Source organism: Egretta garzetta, unplaced genomic scaffold (genome assembly GCF_000687185.1).
Source record: "Egretta garzetta isolate BGI_Z169 unplaced genomic scaffold, ASM68718v1 scaffold570, whole genome shotgun sequence".
NCBI lineage: Eukaryota > Metazoa > Chordata > Aves > Pelecaniformes > Ardeidae > Egretta > Egretta garzetta.
Genome location: NW_009258485.1, coordinates 375,549 through 388,763, shown reverse-complemented (window position 1 = coordinate 388,763; position 13,215 = coordinate 375,549). Strand labels below are relative to the sequence as shown.

The 13,215-nt window shown below is 38.3% G+C and overlaps 1 protein-coding gene across 4 annotated transcripts in view; it reads right to left on the bottom strand.

The window, feature by feature from the left end:
- LOC104131806 (catenin alpha-2) overlaps positions 1-13,215 on the bottom strand; it is a 468,889-nt gene that overhangs the window by 245,939 nt on the left and 209,735 nt on the right. The gene's annotated exons all lie outside the window — the stretch shown is intronic.

Below are 13,215 nucleotides of genomic sequence, written 5' to 3'. Positions count from 1 at the left end.
GTTACAATAAAGATTCCTACGTCGCAAAACTTGGAAGATTTGTGGGGAAAAAGGGGTAAAAGCATGATAATTTCTGTGCTAAGTATGAAAACATGACTATCTGCTATGAGGACTGCAACAAATACTAACCATTAATATGACTACAAATGTATCTTTGGTTTTCTTTCTGGTTTAGAAATGCCTTCTCATTTTAACATCAAAATGCCTTCGTAAAGTATTTTCTAGGAAGTTCTGCTTCCTGCAGTACTTGCCCTTCAGCTGCAGAGTAACAGGAGAAAGGAAAAGAGTTAAAAGAATTAAATACAAAAGATATTTACTTAAAGAAAAGATAGAAAGAGGAAAAAATCTACAGCTGTTACACAAAGCACCTTTAGTCGTGACGAAGCACCAATATCAATTTCACTTATTAAAGAAATATGAGTAAACCCTTCTCCTAGGATCAGCACCAGGCCAAGTACTCTTGGCAAGAGGAGAGGGTGCTAAAAGCTTAATCCTTCTTTCTTTCCCTGAAAAAAAAAAAAAAAAAAGCAAAAACTGGTAATTCTGAAAAGCCTGTGACTGAAGACCCTGTGACTGAGAAAGCCGTTTAGAGTTTATTACTTTTTTTAAACAGCGCTATAGATTTTATACGCGGCTTAACCCAAAGCTATGACTGGTAATGGAAATCCAATTGGGGTTGGAAACTTATTGGAAGCAGCGTGTTCCAATGGACAGGGCATTAGACGTAGTAAAATAACTTGGATATTACTGCTGTTTTCTGTGACTTTGAGTAAAATGACAGTACTTAGTTTCCCTATCCGCAAAATTCAGTAGTAATGCTTCTAATCCTTTGTCATGTATTTTGACATCTCTAGATAAAAGGCATAAAGGCAGATAAGTAATATTAAAGTCTTCATTTGTGATGAATGCAATGATCTTCAGCCACACAACTTCCTATTGCTTTTTTTTTTTTTTTTTTTAATCTGAGTAGTTAGTTATAGGGAGTTTCAAAATCCAACTTTATATTATGCTAAGTGATATTATTTTAGAAAAAGAAGGAATAAAAGATCATTACACTTGACAGTTCTAAGGGATAATTCATCCCATCACAAACAGTTGTCTTAAATAGTCTGATTTTTCTCTCCTCGGTGTCTCTCTCCATTGACTAGAGAAGGGTGATTATCTTACGTTAGGTGCATAACTTTTACACAGCTGCATACAGCTGTGAACTCCCCTATAAACACAGAAAATCAGGATTTGGGGTGTAAACTCAGAGCTTTTGCGTTGTAAACTACAAAAGTGCACAGTGTTTATAGGATGCCATTTTGAAGCTAAACACATTAAAAAGTGGAAGTGTGAATCTTCTTTACTTTTCCAATATCATGAATGGGATGATATGGGGAGTTGAATGTGGCTGCTGGTGTGTTACTAAATAATATTTTTAATTGGAGGGGCATAAAAGCATGCTAGAGATTATGATGTAGGGTCTTGAGCTGTGTATTTTAAGAGTTTATTGCCAATATTTTATTTTGGCTGTGGGTTATTCCACTCTCTTAGTTGTCTAGAGGAGCTATAGACCACTGAGCCACTGAGCTTCTGTGGAATCAGCGTGTTGGTTATTTTCTTATGAGGGGAACACAAATGAGCTTGATATAAATATTTGTGAGTGAATCTTAACCTGTCTTAAAAAATTCCATTGATTTATGCTTTTTAATTAAGTTTTTGAAAAACCTACAAACCCACATATTATGTTTTTCCCTTTTTACATAGAGCATTATGACTTGTTGGCCAGGTTGGACGGGGCTGTGAGCAACCTGATCTAGTTAGTGGTGCCCCTGCTCCTGCAGGGGGGTTGGGCTAGACGACCTCTAGGGGTCCCTTCCAACCCCAAACATTCTATGATTCTATGACTTCTCTATAACCCTTTAAAATCATAAAGAATCCATCTCCATATAGCTAGGTACTTAGGTACTTACATGAAGTCCCTTACGATTTAGTATCAACTCACTTCAGAAAAAGAAAATAACAAAACTTGTTCAAGTGAACTAGCTGGATATAAAACCTGCATACTAATATATGCATATAAAGCCCTTTATAAATAAACCATATTTTTCCATTCATTTACAAATACACATAATTGTCCATGTCTTCCCTTTAGAGCTGAAAAGCTGATATAAATAATTCTCTCTATACAGTTCAGCTACTCAAAATAAAGACATTTTAATATTGCTAATCTGGCTAAAGCCAATATTTGTTCCGCAGCAATAACGTATGTTGTTTTCTTCTCCACAATGTTTTAAACTGTTGTAGAGACATCTCTATATTAAAACTAATGGATTTTAAATTAATTCAACATTTGTATTCTGATCACGTTTTCTATCATATATCTGAAAGCTTGCATTCTGCTGATGATAAAGGGCTACAAGAAACAATACTGATTATTTTGAATTAAAATGGCTAAGTTGAAGCTATTTTAGGCTGAAAGGAGCCTATTGATGTCTTTATTTGCTAGGTGCAGCCAAGTCACTGATACAAGGACCAAGTAGGTGACAACTCAAGTTGTAAATGTAGCAGGACTGGGTGTTTGACCTTCCCAGTTTCCATCTAGAGTTCTGCTTTTAAAATAGGGGCCTAGATTCCTCATGCGTCTCTTCAGCTTGGTTCAGTTGCTCTTGCACAGATGTCAGATGCCATATGCCATGTCCTGGGAACATTTTGCCTCAGATGCTGTTTCAGAACGGCACAGGGCTCCTGTATCTGTTGTGTTATCTCTGGAAGTCTTATACAGATGTCTCAGAAAACTCAGGGCATCTAAACCAGCCCAAACCATTTCTTCTTAGGCAACTGAATCCCTCTCCTACAGTTGATCAGATTAATCCAAGAGAAAGTGAATTGCAATTGGCACCATGGTAAGAACCAACAGGTGGCATCTCAGTTACGTGAAATTATTGTTGTGGGTTTTGTCAATGAATAGGGTTAGCTGGTCTATGTAAGTAAAGTTTCTGAAACAGTATGTTCTGCAAGAAAAAAAAAAAAATAAAAAAAAAAAGAGGGAATGGCAACTTATTGCTCCCCAGGGGCTGCCTGCTGGGGTTAAAGCAATTGCTGCTGCAGATGAAAACCCACTCCTGCACCACTACCACAGCACGATGGTCCTGACTGCCTCACCCCTCCCCTGGCCACCTTGGCAGAGCAGACAGGAAAGCTCTGGAAATGTTATTCTCCTGGTTTTAGCTATACCACTGCCAAGACAGTAACAGTAAATAGCCATATCTAAGAGCTGCGGGGTAACTCAGTCTTGTATGGCCTGACCCCATGCATTGGCAAGCAATAAACTGTAAGGAGACACACTCATACACCGGCGGGCTGAATGTTGAAATCACACAATATAGGTACTAAATGCCATATACGTACTAAATGCCATATACCAATAAGTGCAGGTATCTCTTTATGTCTTTGTTGTGGTTTAACCCAGCTGGCAACTCAGCACCACGCAGCCGCTCGCTCACTCCCCCCTCCCTCAGTGGGATGGGGGAGAGAATCGGGAAGGAGAAGAAAGGTTAGAACCATGGGCTGAGATAAAGAGCAAATAATATTAATAGCCCCCCCGGCCGCCCGACTGCCCCCCGCCCCCGCCAGCGTGAGACTCTTAATCTCAGGGTCGTGGGTTCGAGCCCCCCCCCACTAGCATGATGTTCTATGGTCTGGAATAGCTCTTTGGTCAGTTTGGGTTAGCTGTCCTAGCTGTGCTGTACTCCCAACTCGTTATGCACCTGGCCGAGCAGGAGAAGCTCAAAAAGTCCTTGAGTAGTCTGAGCACTACTTGGCAACAGCTGAAAACATCAGTGTGTTATCAACATTCTTGTAGTACTAAATCCAAAACACAGCACTACGCTAGCTTCTATGAAGAAAATTAACTCTATCCTAGCCTAAACCAGGACAGTCTTTATCTCTTTATATCTTTAATGATACATAATATTGTATGCATATGCAGAAATAAGTTTTGCATGCTGTTGCAGATGTGGCCTAGCAAGTACTGAGTACAGTGCAATAAACGTCCCTTGGTCTCCTGGCTGCTCTCGTGCTGATGCAGCCCAGGACTCAGTTTTAGCTATTTGGCTGCAAGATCAGCAGTGCTGACTCATGTTATAGCTTTTCCTTGGCCTGCCGGAACTTAACGTATAGGTAGGCAATACTGCTGCTGCCGCTAATGTAAGTATTACCCAAACAGAGTGCATTTATGAGCCCTTGTTCTTCATCGTCATCACCAACATCAGCAGAAAGGTATCCACGCATTTGTGAGAGACTGGGAGGTCTTTCCATAAGAAAAGGTAGACGTAGCTGTACTACTCATTGCATTTAGCTGTATTACACCAAAGCACATAACAAAGACAATTGCCAAAGGAAAACAGCGCAAGTCCCTACATCAGAACCTTTCTGTGGACTAACACAATAATCAGTAATTGGCACGACTCCGTTTTAAGGTCAGACAGAGGTTTTGACATCACTTGCCCTGGCAACCATTATCTGCCCATTAGATAGTCTGAGCAGAAAAAAAAAAAAAAAAAAAGCTTAATCACGGTCCTAGCAAACGCAGTCAGTACTACTAAAAAGTCAGAACTTTGCACTTCTATAGTTTTTCTTTAATATAATTTAATTGCTTGGCACTCCACATTATCTCCATTTGGCCAACTATCTGTAGTTGTTTGCAACACTCCCTATTTTTGTATTTCTAATAAACTGCTGGATATCGTCAATGTGTAAAAGGCTATGTATCTACATAAATCAAAATATTAAAAACCAAAAATGTTAAGCTTATTAAAATAAAACTATTGGAAATTATGCATTAGACATAAACCCATCTTGGACATTTCCATGGCCTTTTTTCTCCCTACAGACTACATTTTGACAATTCTTTTACACTTTTTTATAAGTATAAAAAAGGATTTGAGAGTATCCACTTCAGAAATTGTAATGTCCTCCTATTGTTTCCTGGTTTTTCTCCACCACAAAAGATTTGTAGTCTTCTACATTGCTGAAGGTCATGGATGGTTTTATCATCCAGCCAAGCAAATAACCAGAATTTGGCTGGGCAGCAAAAAGCCATTTTTCAAGTTCTGCAGCTGCCTGCCACAGAGACGATCAGGCCTGGAGACTTCATTTTAATTAGTCTCTCTTCTCCCTCAAGCTGATCTTCTCTTGATTCAAAAAGGGTCAAAACCTGACTGCAGAGACTGTTTGGAAATTTTAATAATAATTCACCTGAAGGTGGGATTAACTGCCTCAAATCTTCTCAAATGTCAACCAGATACTTTGTACTCAGTTAAGGAAAAAAAAAAAAAACACATTAAATTTACTTTTTAACCTATTCTTCCTCTATGAGAGAAATATTTTACCTAACACAAGATGATACATATACACGTCTTCAAATAAATGTGTGACAGTGTAAGTCAGTATACTTTGTACTCAGTTAAGGAAAAAAAAAAAAAAAACACATTAAATTTACATTTTAACCTATTCTTCCTCTATGAGAGAAATCTTTTACCTAACAGAAGATGCTACATATACATGTCTTCAAATAAATGTTTGTGTGACAGTGTAAGTCAGTCATAATATAGTATTTTGATTCTAAATGTACATCTGGTTTACAAAATCATCTCCCTCAGCTTATTTCCATCATCTGATTATGATCCTTAACACACATGCTTTACTTTACAACTAATAACGTTTACAACTTCCCACTGAGACTCACCTAACAACGGCAAATAGTTCACAGGGACTATGGCCTGGCCTTTTGCCAGGGACGAGCAATGATCCTCTACCAGAATAACACTTTTCTAGGTCAAAATAAAACAAAGTAAGGTGTAATTCATCCCTTTGCCCATGCTAACCAACTGGAACACCTCAAACTGTTATCAGCTCTTCCCCACCATCCAACAAGATCTGACTTTCAATTATCGCTTACAATTGTAATTGGATCAAGACAAGTATCTTAAAGCAATAACAAAAAAGTCTATCTAATTAAACTTAACCAGAATTAATTTTCCAGTGAGTTATACAGCCTAAAACTCACGGATAGATATTCAGGAACTTAAAAGTTATTTTTCCTTTGCAAAACCTGTAACCAACTTTCGCTCTTCCTGCTGGGCAAGAAGCCATCACTCTACTGGAAGCTCCAGCTAGAAGAGAGTGGTGTAGTGAGCAGCACTGATTTCTCAGAGAAAACAGCAAACCTGTCCTTCACTCCTTTGACAAAGGTAAAACTCTTCACTGCAGGAGACAGCTTTTTATTGCTCAGCTTGAAACTACAGGGGAAAAAAAAAATAACCGGAGAAAATAACACAAATGTCTATGTTCAATAAAAATATACAGAAGGCTAAAGAATATATATAGATACATAGAGACAAAAATAAAGCTATAGATACAGGAAGATGAGGAAGGAGATCTGGAGAAGAATGTCATGAAAATTAAACATTAATAATGCAATGCCTATATTACAGACAAAAGTATTTTTACCCTGAAGACGATCAGAGGAAGGATAAATAGTTCATAGCAGCTGTTTGACATATCACTAAATATACATTACTGGAAAATACCGCACTACAATGGCAGTGAGATGGAAGCAGCAGATGCTGATAAGCGTGAGAGGAAGACAATTTAGGGATTCCAACAATTGGACCTTTTAACAATAATTGATATTTCAAATTTGACTGAATGATTATAATTGACACTAAAAAAAAAGCATTCATTAGGACATTGGTTGCAAAATTCTGAAATACAGCAGAGCTATAAAGAATTATCATTTTGAAAAAAAAAAAAAAAAAACCAAACCAACACACCCACCTGATTTTTCCACAAGGTATTACAAATGCCAAAAATGAAAGAAATTGCTTGGAAAAAATATGCCTGTGCCATGCATTACATGATAAAGAAAATCCAATTTACAAATATGAGAAAAAATAATCTGAATCTGGATAGAGCAAATCACAGCAATCGGAACAGATCACCGACGGCTCCCAACAGTCACTTCACCTTCCCTACCATCACTTTGATTATTTTTTTTTTTTAAACTCTTTACTGAAAGAAAAAAAAAACAAAAAAACCCCAACCAAACCATAAATCAGTGGATGACTCCAGCTGACTTTAGGTGTAAGCTGAGCTGTGACCCTGCTGGATCTGCACTTCTCACCATCCTGTGGGCTGGTTTTCTGTACCGACCTTTCTACCTGTATCCAGAATTTCAATGGCATAGCTGTGCATCAGACAAGACTGCTGCTCTTCCACTTCTCTCTGGCACAGAAGCCTACCTTTCATACATGCCCCCAAACCAGAATCTGGGCTAAATTTACTGATGTAAATAGATTATTTTACCTGGCTATCAAGAATTTACTTTATGCAGCAGTTTAGACATTGGTGACTGCACGTGAAGGACTAGATTCGTGTTTCAGTTTTCCCTAGAAGTTGTTTAAATTATGACGAAGCTTTTTTCCAAACCATACTCTTTCATCATTCAGCATAATGAAATCTCATTCAAAAAGAGATTGGTTTTGTTGTTTCCCTTAATCTGGACTCCTAAATGAAGTCCTCCTGAAGTTAACTCTATTTTAAATTATCTTTCTAATGTGTCATAGGATTCATCTCCGTGAGAACACTGTTTCAATTTAACCATTCACAATTTGATTTAGTTGAATGCAACCTTGCTTTATTTCAATTTATCTTGTTACAGGTTAAGTTAATGGGGAATTGCCTGAAGTTCTGGCTCAGCTGCACAGAAGCAAACAGCTGTAGCGATTTAAGATGTTCCTGTTCTCCAGCTGCTCACTCTGTCCCTCTGCCAGATATTACTGTCCCTAGAAATTCGGCAAAAGCGAGCCCATGCTCAAGCCCCGGCTACCGTAGCTGACATTTGTGCATATTGATGTAAATGCATCTTCACATATTTTCTCTGTTGAATCCCCTAAAGCAGCAATAACCTTCAGAGAAGGGACACAGCAAAGCGTGGACACATTTGACAATGGCTTTCTGCTGCTTACCTCTTGCTGAAAAACACCGTTCAACACCCTACACAGGGGAACTTATTGAAATTATCCTTCCACAGCCATGAGAAAAGGACCCTGCATTGCTAAGTCTCCAAAATTTGTCAAATATTCATGTAATTAATAGATCTATCCACATGCACTGGTCTGCTTGAATTCCTTGCTCACATGGAAACTGTGTCTTATGTCTGCCAGGCTCATTTCAGCTGTTTTCAAGACCAAAAGAGTTAAGTGATTCAAACAATGGTGAGAGATTCATTTCTTGATTCCAAATATGGGAAACCAAGTTACCGAAGAGGAACATTTAACACAGGATCATGCAACAAGCTCCCTTCCAAGGTGCCAAGCAGGATTTCTTTGTGAACCCTCCGGGAGGGGAAGGCAAGGGGATGGAACAGCTACCTTTCAAAACAGACCTTTAAAATGGGGGAAAGGAGGAGGGTTCCTATCTACCCAACACTTCAAGTCCAGGACTAGTTTGTTTTGAGAAGTTTTGTGTATCCGTATCCTTCCTTGTTTCCTTGCTTGAGATGGGAGCCCAGAAACACATTGGCAGAGGGATTATTTTTGAGAATAGTCTTCCTGCCCTTCACAACATTTTCATGTTTGGTGGAGTATTTTTATAAAAACGAACGTGTATCTTTCCCAAGTTATCATTTTGCTGTCATAGTACAGGTGATAGATTATGAATGCCAAGTATTTTCTCCAAAACCCTCCTCCCACCAACATTACAGGGCTCATGATGTCATAGCAACTACCTAAAGTTCCACACAGCCAGCTCTTCCTTACAGCCCATCTGTCACAACTCCATCTAAAATTATATTAGTGACTTTTCAGAGAAAACAAGATTGAATGTGAGAGGTTGTGTCATTTAGCAATTTTTTTTTTTTTTTTAATAGATACAGTGAAACTGTTTGGGCAAAGTTGTAGTGAAGGTGGAAGTGAAGATCTAAAATGCCTAAAGATTTTTGTATTGACTCTAGCAACAGGTGACTCTTGTGAAATGCAACTAATCATCATGGTTAAACGTGCTGTTAGCAGCTACCTACCAAAATATCCTGATACTACAATAGACAGGTTTTGTTTGTTTCTTTTCCCGTGTATTTATCTTTTCCCCTTAGAACTCAAAGGTTATTTCATACGCTACAAAGAACCATCAAGTAATTATAGGCATCTAACGGCATTTGGGCTCCAGCATCAATTCACACTGTAGTCTTGAAAACGCTTGCTCTCTGAGGGCTGTTATTCATTAGGTTTTACAGAATAATTTATTGCCTGGAGTTTATTTTCTTAACTGATTAGCTGACAAAACTATATTGTGGAGGAACAAAATAATTCCTACTTCTGCTTTCACCTATTTGTTTTTTATATCAAAGTTATTAAGCCTTAATAAAGGTGTTTATTACTGTAATTCTTCCCTTAAAAGTCCAAAAGCTAAACGAGAAATTCTTTAAAAGAATCTCAGCATGGCTAACATTTTATCTTCCAGCCCTGAAGATTTGCTTACGTTAGAGGCAGGAGTCCTTTTTATAAAAATAAAAATTAAAAAAATAAAATCTAATTTCTTTTTTTAAAGAAAGATATTTAACACTGCAGCCTTCTCTGAGGGAGGAAGGTTTATCTTATGTCTCCCCGCTCCAGGATTAAACAGAGCTATCCCAAGGACTTCTTCCAGCCTTTCTCTCATTGCATGGTTTTATTAACTGATATACAATAAATCAAGAGCTACCATACTAGACTCAGAGTCACAGGAGACTTTGTTTTCTTGCCTTTATCTACCATCTTGACAAGGAGGACTTTGCCTAAGGTACTACCCAAATGATCTAACAGAAAGTTCTTCACTCCGTTGGTTACGGCACCTCAGCATAAGGTAAAATATCACATACTGTCTATCTGCATTGAATAAAAGCACAGTACAACAACATCCGAGCTAGTGTGGCACAAAGCTGGAACACCGAGACAATGAACTACAGTATGATACCAAGGTGCAGTTGTTTTTTCTCGGGTGGGTAAGTTCTGATCCTCAAACGGACTCGTACTCAACAAAGAACCCTTTGGTAAGGTCCATCTGCATAATCCCAAATTATATAGGTAGGAGCTCTGATGAGAAAAAAGCCAAACAAACCTTTTGCCACGTAAGAGGAACCAGTGCTGTTCCTGCATTAAATCACAAAGGCACTCTTTGTATTATAATTATTTAACAATTATTTAACAATACAGGCGACCTATTTAACAATACATGTAAAAATGGTAAAACGTTAAGGATATTATATACTGCATGTGTCTGAATATATATATATATATATATATGTACAAAAGCAAGAATCCATGCTGAAAATTCAAGTTTCCAAACAACGTTTCAAAGTGATTCCATCCATTCCTCCTGTAATGTCAAAAAAACCATATAGAAATGCTAGGAACACTTGGGATTTGATATCACAAGAAGATGAAGAAATCAATTGATTTCTTTGACACGTCCATGCCTACAGGTTCACCCTGCCAGAACATCGTTCCACCCTTCCTCTAGCCCGTGTATTCTGTTTTCTGGTGTTTTACTCCACTTGTTGCGAGCAGAACTGAAGACGGATTGCCAGCTCTCACAAAGAGGGAGGCTGCCCACATCTTTCTACCGCAACACGCTCAATGGACTCTTATGAAAATGGAAACTGTTGTTATGAACAACACCGTGGAGTACCACTGAGAAAAGCAAGTTCTGTTAAGCTTTATATAAAACAGAAGGGCGAACTGAAAATTTAACGTGAAAGGCAATTTACCTAGGAAACTGATACAATTCATGAGTGGCTAGAGGGAGGAAACAGTCTGGTTAGAGGATTAAAAGACTGACAAATGTTTCTTAGGAATCTGAAGATGGATAGCACTAGATAGATGCTTGATATTCTTCAAAGGAGTTAATTATTTCCAAACCAGTAAATAAGGTATTAGGTTACATACAAGTATTTGCCTTATTACCACTTCAAATATTTTCATAACAACTTTTTCTACAGCACACAGATGCTCAGATACTGAAAACCAAAACTCATCCAAATTCCCCAGAATACCATTAAGTCCTTATGTCCTCACCAGCCAGTTTCATTTCAGTTCATCCAGGTCTGCAACTGGATGTAGAGAAGGGGGGGAAAGAAAAAAAAAAAAAAAAAAAAAAAGGAAAGAGGATGGACTCTTTAGATCTCCCCAAAACTCATCTTCCCACCTGCACCCCTCAACTGCTTCCCTAGAATGGTGAAAACCTGTTCCATACCACAGAGTTAATGAATCTTTTCTTCCTTTTGTCAAAGGAGACAGTATCTGATCTGCAAAGCATTTAATTATGGCATTTAATAACTTGGTTTGCCTGAATGCAGAGAGAAAACAGATTAGACACCAATACATTTTTACCCTTGGTTTTGAGGGGGGAAAAAAGAGAAATCCACTTAAAATGAGAAATTGTGATTGAGGGCAAATAAACACTACAAATCATCTCTTCTAACGGTTTGATGCAGCATTGCAGCCATCTGCAAACCACCTTATAGCCTCCCACTAATCTGACTTTTCTAACACGCTGCAGGTTGACATCTACTGGCATCAGACTTTAAAAATGCTTCAATCAAAAGCTGTATAATCCTCATAACTAAAATGTCTTTGTTCTGGTTTATGATCAAACATTTCTGAAAACACAGCCACCAGTCCCAGCAAGCATTCAAGATGCTCACAGGTGAGTTAAGGCACAATAAAAAGCACAGTAATCTAGCAAATCTCCTTGGAGAATGTGTTGTTTATCACCCTGCCTGCAGATGCTTACACTACAAACGTATTGGCAACCATTTCTAGCAGATCATATACAGAGACATGAATGTAATTTGAAAAGTTTAGAGATGCACAGAAAAAGCAATCAGCAGCCTCAATAGGAAATTTCAGGAAAAAGTAAAATTATTTGGTAAAGATGAACGATGGTTAAGTCCTTCAGTGGAAAAACAGGGGGAACTGAAGAAGCAATGACCTTTCGTAACCATCTTTCAAGCCGCAGTTTTTAGAAACTTTTGTGTTGCCCATAAAATTAGCTAGAAGATAAATCTCACTATGGTGATTTGCTCTTTATAAGTCCAAAGCCAGTGTTCTGAGTTCTCGCTGTATAATTACTTCAATATAGATAAAGCATGAGTCATCTGTTCTACTCTAACCTTTGCATTCAAATTTGAATTTTATTCTTGCTTATCTTTTTTCCTAAATTGATATTACTGTCTACTATGTTTATTAAAAACAACTTAAAGCCATAGTGCATGTCAAACTCTGCACTGAGGCACCATTTGTTGTGTTACTTCAATTGACGTGTCTCGGGGAGATTATAATTCTAATCATTTCTATTAACTATGTCAAAGTTTTCTTTTTTTTAAATGTCAGATTTTGTTTCCTATTTCAAATTATGCCTTAATACCCAAGAGGCTTTTAGCAAATGCTCTGCACACCTAGGTATGAAACTCTGAGGCACTTGCATGTGTTCCTGCTAACATCACAAGCATGGGTGATTAGGCAGTGTCCTTAGCATTCCCAAATTTTCCCCCTCTGGATCTCTTCCTCCTCTCCCATTCCTAGTGAGACAAAATTTCCATGATACAGAATTCAGAAAAAATATATAGGTGGGAAATAAAACACTGAATAGTAACTATAGTACCTTCTAAGACCCAGGAAATGAATTCCTTGCCCCAGAAAGAGACCAGCTGGTACCCTCCCTTCGCTCATCAATAAGCTAATCCTGGAGAAGGACCGTACTCAAAGGGAAATTAAAAAGAAAGCCCCCCACGTCTAGACTACGGTAACAGATTTTAAGGTTAAATACTTGGTTATCTCTGTACATTTTTGCCCACGACTTACCACAATCCTTCAAACACACTTGGGTAGTAAACTGGATTTCTGTGTACTTAAACGGCTGCAGGATGAGCTGCTACACACAGAGGAAAAATTCAGTTAATACCTCGTTGTGGTGGTTTGGGCTGGGATAGAGTTATTTTCTTCATGCTAGCTAGTATGGGCCTGGTCTGCCAACTGACCCAAGGGCTATCCCACACCATATGAAGTCATGCCCAGCATAGAAAGCTGGAGCAAGAAGAAGGAAGGGGGGGGGGGCCATTTGGAGTGATGGCATTTGTCTTCCCAAGTCACCATTACGCCTGATGGAGCCCTGCTTTCCTGGGGATGGCCGAGC